Genomic DNA, 7,378 nt, shown 5'->3' with positions numbered 1-7,378 from the left:
AGCCGTTACGGTATTTACACTACCCGGAAAATGACTGCCACTTTTGGGGGACTAGGATTTAATTTTTTAGTTGCCATTTTCAATGCAATGGTCGCCTATTGGCGACTGGCGACACCTAATCTGATCTCTACAATTTAGTTTTTTCTTGAAACTTTTTTTTTAAGCTAGCAGTTGAAGAAAAGAAAAGCAGTTTTCAGATTTCACAGTCAACTACATTTATTTTTTTGTTTGTTTAAAAAACTTTACAATCATATAATTAGGGTAGGGCAGGGCTAGTTGAACATAGGGGTAAGTTGGACAATCGAAAATCTCCGAAACTATACGCCGGACGCTAACACGTCAAATGAAGGAAAGGCGGGGGCGCGGGAGGGGAACACAACACGCGACCGCTTGACGATCGAGTAAGGCCTGGACTCCACATGCGCGGAAAACCGACTGAAACCGAATGCGGAATCGGAAAAACAGGTTTTTTTCCGATTCTGCCCGACGGAAACGCGACTGAATCGAGAGTAGAAAAATTTCAACTTTTCTGCTTCCGCCAGCGGATTCCGCATTCTAACAGCCAATAGGAGCTCGACTTCAGATTGTAAACATTAGCAATGGCGGCCACCGAAGTTGAACGTATGCTGTATCATCAATTTTTTTAATGGAAGAATTAAAGAAATATTTTTGCTGTTATTAACAACGAGAAGAAAGTAGCGATAAGATGCGCTATCCTTGGGACAAAATGTGGCATTTGCGGTAAGTGGAATTTTTGTTGAACTCTTATCATAACTTTGTAATGTACTGAATGTGTGCATAGTTTCATTTAATTGTATCAAACATTCACTTTTCGCAGCTCCAGAAGCACAGAAAAAGGAGGTGAAAAGAAAAAAACAATAGAAAGAAACTTTATCAGATGAATTGGTGGATGATGAATTTAATACTGAACTGGATTTATACTTCTACGAAAGTACAAGGTTAGTTCTTTCATTTTGGATTTTGAAGAATCCTACCCTCCTTTTTGCTTAATACAAGTATTGATAGCCGTTTGTTTGATCATTCTTTTTGTTTATTTGAGTTTAAATCATGTAATGACACCATAGTTTTGATATTTTACCTTTATGAAAAGTTCATCTTCTGTACTCGATCACCGTAATGTAGTACAATACTGCTTACCTTCTAAATGTTGCGTTAGGTAGGTCATACTTTGTTATGGTGTATTTTGTTAGAATATTGATAAAGCCAGAGAATAACATACTTTTTCTCACCACTCTGAAATCATTATTTATTGTATTGTATTACAATATGTATATTTGTTTGTGCAGAGTTTGACAGATAAAACATATTTGCTAATTTGCATGATTTTGTAGTAAAAACTTGGAAAGTGTGTAAATATAAGGTTTTCACTTAATATTTATTTATTGAAATAAGCACAAAAAGTAAAACTTTTAGATCTAGAAAAAAAAATTTAAGTACAAGGCACGTCTATTTCTCATAGTTTATGGTTAAATTCAGTGGCATTCTGATAGATTTTGTTTTTAAGAAGTTTGACAAGATTTTTTTAGTCACTTGTGCGATAAATCCTGGGTGATAACCAGTGGTGTTCCCATAGGGCACAAGAGCGCCCATGTAGGGGGGTAAGGGGGCCCAACCCCCCTCCTCTTTGAAATTAGATTTTCCTTGCTTTTAGTACTTTTTTCTTTGCAAAAATGTGAAAACGTTTCTTCTCCAGCCATTAATGAATAAGTTATAAAAAACATCAAATTTTAATAACTCTAACCTGCACTAAAATCAGTTTCAATGGGATAAATGTCCTGCTAAACCATGGAGAAAATATTTGAGCCCCCCCCCCCTGCAATTTTGCATATGGGCGCTCTTGATAGGGTATACTCCATACACACCGTATACTCTCGAACATTTTTTTACAAAAATAACGTATACCCTCAAACTTCAAAAATTTTCACATTATGACTTATTATGTATATGATCACGTACGTTTATTGTGCGTAATAGATTACTGGGAGTATACCCTAAGAAAAAATGATGGGAACATCACTGGTGATACCAGTGCCCAGGATTTGTCATATTCCTGAACGAGGTCATTTAAAGGATGTTTCTTTCTTGTTAGTTTTTTTTTTTCTTGAAGTAAAGCATTTGAAGTTAGATGAGATATTATGTACTCAGGGTCACCGAAAACCAAGGCAGGATCCTAGTTTGACCGACCCCCAACTCCTTATAAAATTTATTAACCACACTACCATGATTCTAAGCTGGGCCACTTGTTTCCGACTGGGTTGAGATGGCCTCTTGTCAGACCTATGAATACTTTACATTTTGTCCATCACAGATGTTCATTTTTTTTTTTTTTTGAACGGTTACAAATTGCTTATTAAGCTCCCTTGACCGAGGTTGATGTTGCACTGATTTTTCAGATTATCATGACAACGAGAATAAATCTAGCTCGTTTCATACTTTATTAGGTAAACAATTTTTTGTCGCCACAATTTGTCATTACAAATTGTTTTCATTCATACAAAGCTAAACTTAAGATTTTTGGACCTGAGCCTGTACAAACTCAAGCGGGACCAAACCTGGGTGGTGAGTTCTATATGCCCTACACACGCACCCAGACATGCCTACACACATTCACGTTTGCACACATAAACATTTGCACACATACACGTCTGCACACACGTCTATTCACACACACGCCTACACACATAAAAGTCTACATACACACACACTTGTGATTGCAAAAAACATTTTTTGAATTCAAGATGTCAAAAATTAAGTGTGCCTTCATTTTTTTTCCCTGCCATCAAACCTGTGCACCTTCGTTTTATTTATTTATTTTTTAGCGCCTTTTTGGTAGTCAAGGTTCGCCCCTTCTTGGTAGACCCAGCATAAGCGTGCACACGGGGGTCACCAGGGGTACCGTGGTACCCCCATTAGCACATAGAAATGAAAGGTAATGTAAAAGTGGTTAAAATTTTATATTTTAAGGCACATTAATTTCTTGCCTCATACGCTTTAAAAATGCTTTTTTACTCAAAATATTTAAAAATTTTCCTTAAGCGAACAAGTGTGGGAGCTTTTACAAATGCAATTTCAACTTCTTGGTACAGTGGTACCCCCATTTCTGAAGCCCTCCGCACGCCTATGAGACCCTGTCCGCCCCTGCTCATGAGTTCGTGCTCATTTTTAAAAGCCCGAACCCGGTTGATATTTCTCATATCAGAATTCGAGTCCGAGGAAAACTTCTTGCATCAAAAACTTAACCCGTGAGTGCCCAACATTTGAATTTTTTTGTTTTTAAAACTTTTAATGAAGAATATTTTAATAAAAAATTCTTGAAATGCTCCACTTCAGATGCATTACTATTTCATACTTTGTAACAGTAATTCAAAACATACTATAAATATCTGTTAATTTTCTGTTTTAATTTTTGTTAACTTTACACATGAGGCAGAGGCACTGCAAAAGGAGGGGGGGGGGGGTTCAGGGTAAAGACATATCTTAAAGGCCTTGGTTAGGAAATTTTTGTAGATCTTTAAACAGCAGTTTTTATGCATTTAAGGACTGTTTCGACAAAAAAAAAAAAAAAAAAATCCCTCTGGCAGGAATTCTGACAATGCTAGTGATGTGAGGCAAATATCAATTCAAACATTTAAAGAAGTAAAAAGGATTAAAGTCATTAAAAGAAACTATTATCACGTTCTTCAAATTCCAACTGATTAAAATGCTATTTTTCACAACATATAATTATTTCTGTTTACTTTGTATTTGTATGGAGATTGCCGATTGAATATTTCACTATGAGTTCAAGCCTAAATCTGTATTACATTCTAGAGCCCAAGCCTGGCCTAAGCCAAGCTCATCTCTATTATTACTTTAAACACATGCCTACACCAGGGGTGCCCACCTAGGGGCACCCCTTTCATGGCGCAGACTGCGGCATTGAAGTTTTTAGGGGGATTTGAGGGGTATTTTTCTCATTTGGGGGGCTCATGTTTTTTGGGGGTCTTTGCAAAATGGGGGGGGGGGTGCCTTTGCCCTTCGCGGGTGGGCACTCCTGCCTACACACAGGCAAGCCTGCATACACACATGCCTACACATACGCAACACACACACACACACAGGATTGCGGAAACCATAATTTAAATACATGATGTCAAAATTAAAAATATTATCATGCAAAATTATATGTACGTGTATGAATTAGAAATTTAAAATTATTTTTTAATGCAAATTTTATTTCAAGAGTTAGCATTTAGTTCCTTCTGTGCCCTCCCCCTCCCTTTTCTAAAAGTGAGGGGTTGAGTATTTCCCAACTTCTGAATCATATGCTCTTTCTCGTGGGCAGAACTCCAACCACCTAGGCGCTGTTTTGTTCAATGTCACAAATTAAAAACTACAATTAGTCACAATATCAAAATTTGTAGTTAAACAAACAAATTGGTTTCTGGAAAACAAAAGCAATTATAATGTAAGCATCAAGTAGCAAAAGCAATAATTCTAGGTTTTTAATTTCCCCCTTTTTTCTACAAAATTTTATAGTTGAAAATTTCATTTGCATTCTGGCCTGTGTGAATCATTTTCATATGCGGTGCGACCCTCTGGTAAAAAGTGGGTAGGTTGGTGCTACTGATCTGAGGCTGTTTAAAAATCACTGTGAAGAAGAATATATTTTTATACTTGTGCATTATTGCAACATTTGCTGCCTTATATTACAATGCTAGCCGCCTGCGGTGGGTGGATGTACGTCTCCATTTCCTTAAAGTATTCTACCCTCGATGGTGTCATTCAGGAAATTTGCCCCTTATTGTCTAGGGCCTCTTAAGTTAGCGAAAACTTCATATAAATATCTTTCTCAATCCACCATTGTCCAAACCAGGCATTAATGGCGAGCAGCCATCCACTTAAGACCCCTTTTGGTAAAGCTTTGGTGCTCACCCAAGTTGAGAAAACAAATACTCTCATCAACACAGGGTTTCCAGAAGGTATGATTGAAGAGATTGACGTCCGTGTTCACTAATGGTGACTGGGGCACATTTAATGTTTTCATAGTCAATGTCCCCCAAATTCCTATTCCAAATCCTTTCCTCTGGGGCTGCTGGATCAGGGGTTGCTCGGCTCCTGCTCTGGATACAAAATCAGAGCTCTCTTCAGAACCCTATCCTACCGGTTAACTGTTTTTCTTTGTATTGTTTAGGAAATCCGAATAGCCTATATTATTATTAGAAAATAATTTGAAACTTGAATATCAAGTGTTTAGTGCCTCAAAGCAGTTGATGATGAATATTTTGAGTACAAAATAGATGATATGATTGGCAGAGTTATATATAAGTACTAATTAATAAATCATTTAAGAGAACAAGATCATTAAAAGAAAATAGTTTAACTGAGCATTTTCTATACTATAGCTCTTATTAATGTTTGTGTATGTGACACCGTCCAAAAAGATTTTTGCTTCTTCAAAACTATCTTTCAAAGAAATGATTGTTCAAATCAAGAAGTATTAAAAACTATCTACTTTGATCAACAAAGCAACTAAACCTAAATTACACGACAAAAATGAGCTTTGTAACCAATTATTGAAAACTTAAATTAGTAAGTATGTTAAGTATATTCTTATTATAGTTTGTTCAGTTGAATCAAATTTCAAACATTATACAAATAATCTGAAAACTAACCCTCTATTAAAAATTAGATTCAAATGAGAATTTAAGCTTTTTTCGACATCCCTTGAACTGCAATGATTGTCTCTACTGCTCACTACTCAGTTATATACTTATGTGTTGTGCTGCATATTAGTTTCTTTCCTTCTTTCTTTTTTTTTTAAATTATTGTCACTATGAAGACCCCAGCCCTATTCAATAATCACCTCAGATTAAAAACAGGAGGGTGTTGTTCCTGAGAAAGTGTGAGGCCTCAAAAAAGAGGAAAAGACTAACTTTGGCCTTTATGAATGACCACCTCCATAATAAAAGCATAGCTCTTTGACGGGGATAAACTCTTATAAACTGGTTGTGTGTCTGCGTATACATATGTTGTACCTTTGCTTTGAAGCTAGGAAAAAGTTTACCCCAAAAGAAAATTTTCTGTTTGTACCATTGATCCTGCCAAGGATCTACATCAGGCTCTACTGCTGCAGTTACCTGATTTGTGTGTAAACAAATTTATTTTATATTTCAGATCGAGAAAACACATTAAAGAAGGATTGGCGGATTAATGCTGATGCAGGAATGACTTAAGTAGAACTGCCATTTTGCTGTCAAGAAAGCAAAGGAGAATGTTTAGTTAAAGATGATCCCATTTCAAGAATTTTCTAGTTAAATCTAAATTCCTTTCAGGGAGAAAAAAAAATATTTAAGCAATGTCTGACCTTGAACTTTTAATACAGCAGAATAAATTGAGTTAAAATATGTAAATAAGTGGAGCATGTTAAATAAAAAAATTATTTATTTGTGTGTTATTTTGATTCACTGATGTGTGAAGTATTAGTGAGCTTTGTAAAAATGCAAGCTTTGAATGCTTTTGATTAGAATTAAAAATATTTAAATAAATTAAACATAATGAGATTTAGTGAACAATGAAACATTCAGAACAATATGTTAAAATTTATAACACAAAATATTTTAGGCCAGTAATGATTATATAATAAGGTTGTGGGTGAAGTGGTTTGAATTTAAAAAAAAATCAAACTTTTTGGGGTCTAAAATTAAGATTTAATAAATGTTTTCGTTCTCAGTTTGATTTTATGAGTTTTGCTAACAAATTTCTTAGAACATTTAATTCAAATAAAATGTTAACAAAACGCTCTATAAAACCAGCAAAATGCTAGTATCTTTTGTTACTATGTTATATCTTAACATCAATGAAATATGAATGGATAATATCAACAGTTGAAGTGTAATTAGCTATTCAACCAACTGTGGTTTTCCTGAAAATCTAGGCATTATATATATATTTTTACTTTAGTTTGTTACATTCTTATACATTATTTATAAAATCCCCCCCCCCCTCTTCAGGCACATAAACTTCTTTAGGAAGATAAAACACCAAAATTTCACTATTTTTGGCTGATTCTTGTAGTTAAAATTCCATATTGCTCTCTTAGAAAAACAATAGCTTTCCTTAATGAAATATTAAGTCAAATTAAAATATTGAAATATGAATGAATAATTGAAATTATTATTGTTTATTATCCAAAAAGGGGAAGAAATAATATACGTCGTGTGTAATCTTAATTTTTCATGATTTTCAATTTTTCTTACTGAATACCACACTGTATGGTTTTGTTTGGAGATTTATTCAAGTAAAAATTTATTCATTCACCTTGTTTTTTTTTTTTTTTTTCTCTCTCTCTTTTGGCTCCAGCAATGTCAAATTCACG

At 34.7% G+C, this 7,378-nt stretch overlaps 1 long non-coding RNA gene across 1 annotated transcript; it reads left to right on the top strand.

The window, feature by feature from the left end:
* Positions 1-461: 461 nt before the first annotated feature.
* On the top strand, positions 462-6,372 carry LOC129223937 (uncharacterized). Its single transcript, XR_008580663.1, has 3 exons — positions 462-741; positions 839-959; positions 6,178-6,372. It is a non-coding gene; the product is annotated as an uncharacterized LOC129223937 (long non-coding RNA).
* Positions 6,373-7,378: the final 1,006 nt, after the last annotated feature.

This window comes from Uloborus diversus, chromosome 1, assembly GCF_026930045.1.
Source record: "Uloborus diversus isolate 005 chromosome 1, Udiv.v.3.1, whole genome shotgun sequence".
Taxonomy (NCBI): domain Eukaryota; kingdom Metazoa; phylum Arthropoda; class Arachnida; order Araneae; family Uloboridae; genus Uloborus; species Uloborus diversus.
Note: the sequence above shows the minus strand (reverse complement) of the source record. Positions and strands in the feature narration are given on the sequence as shown.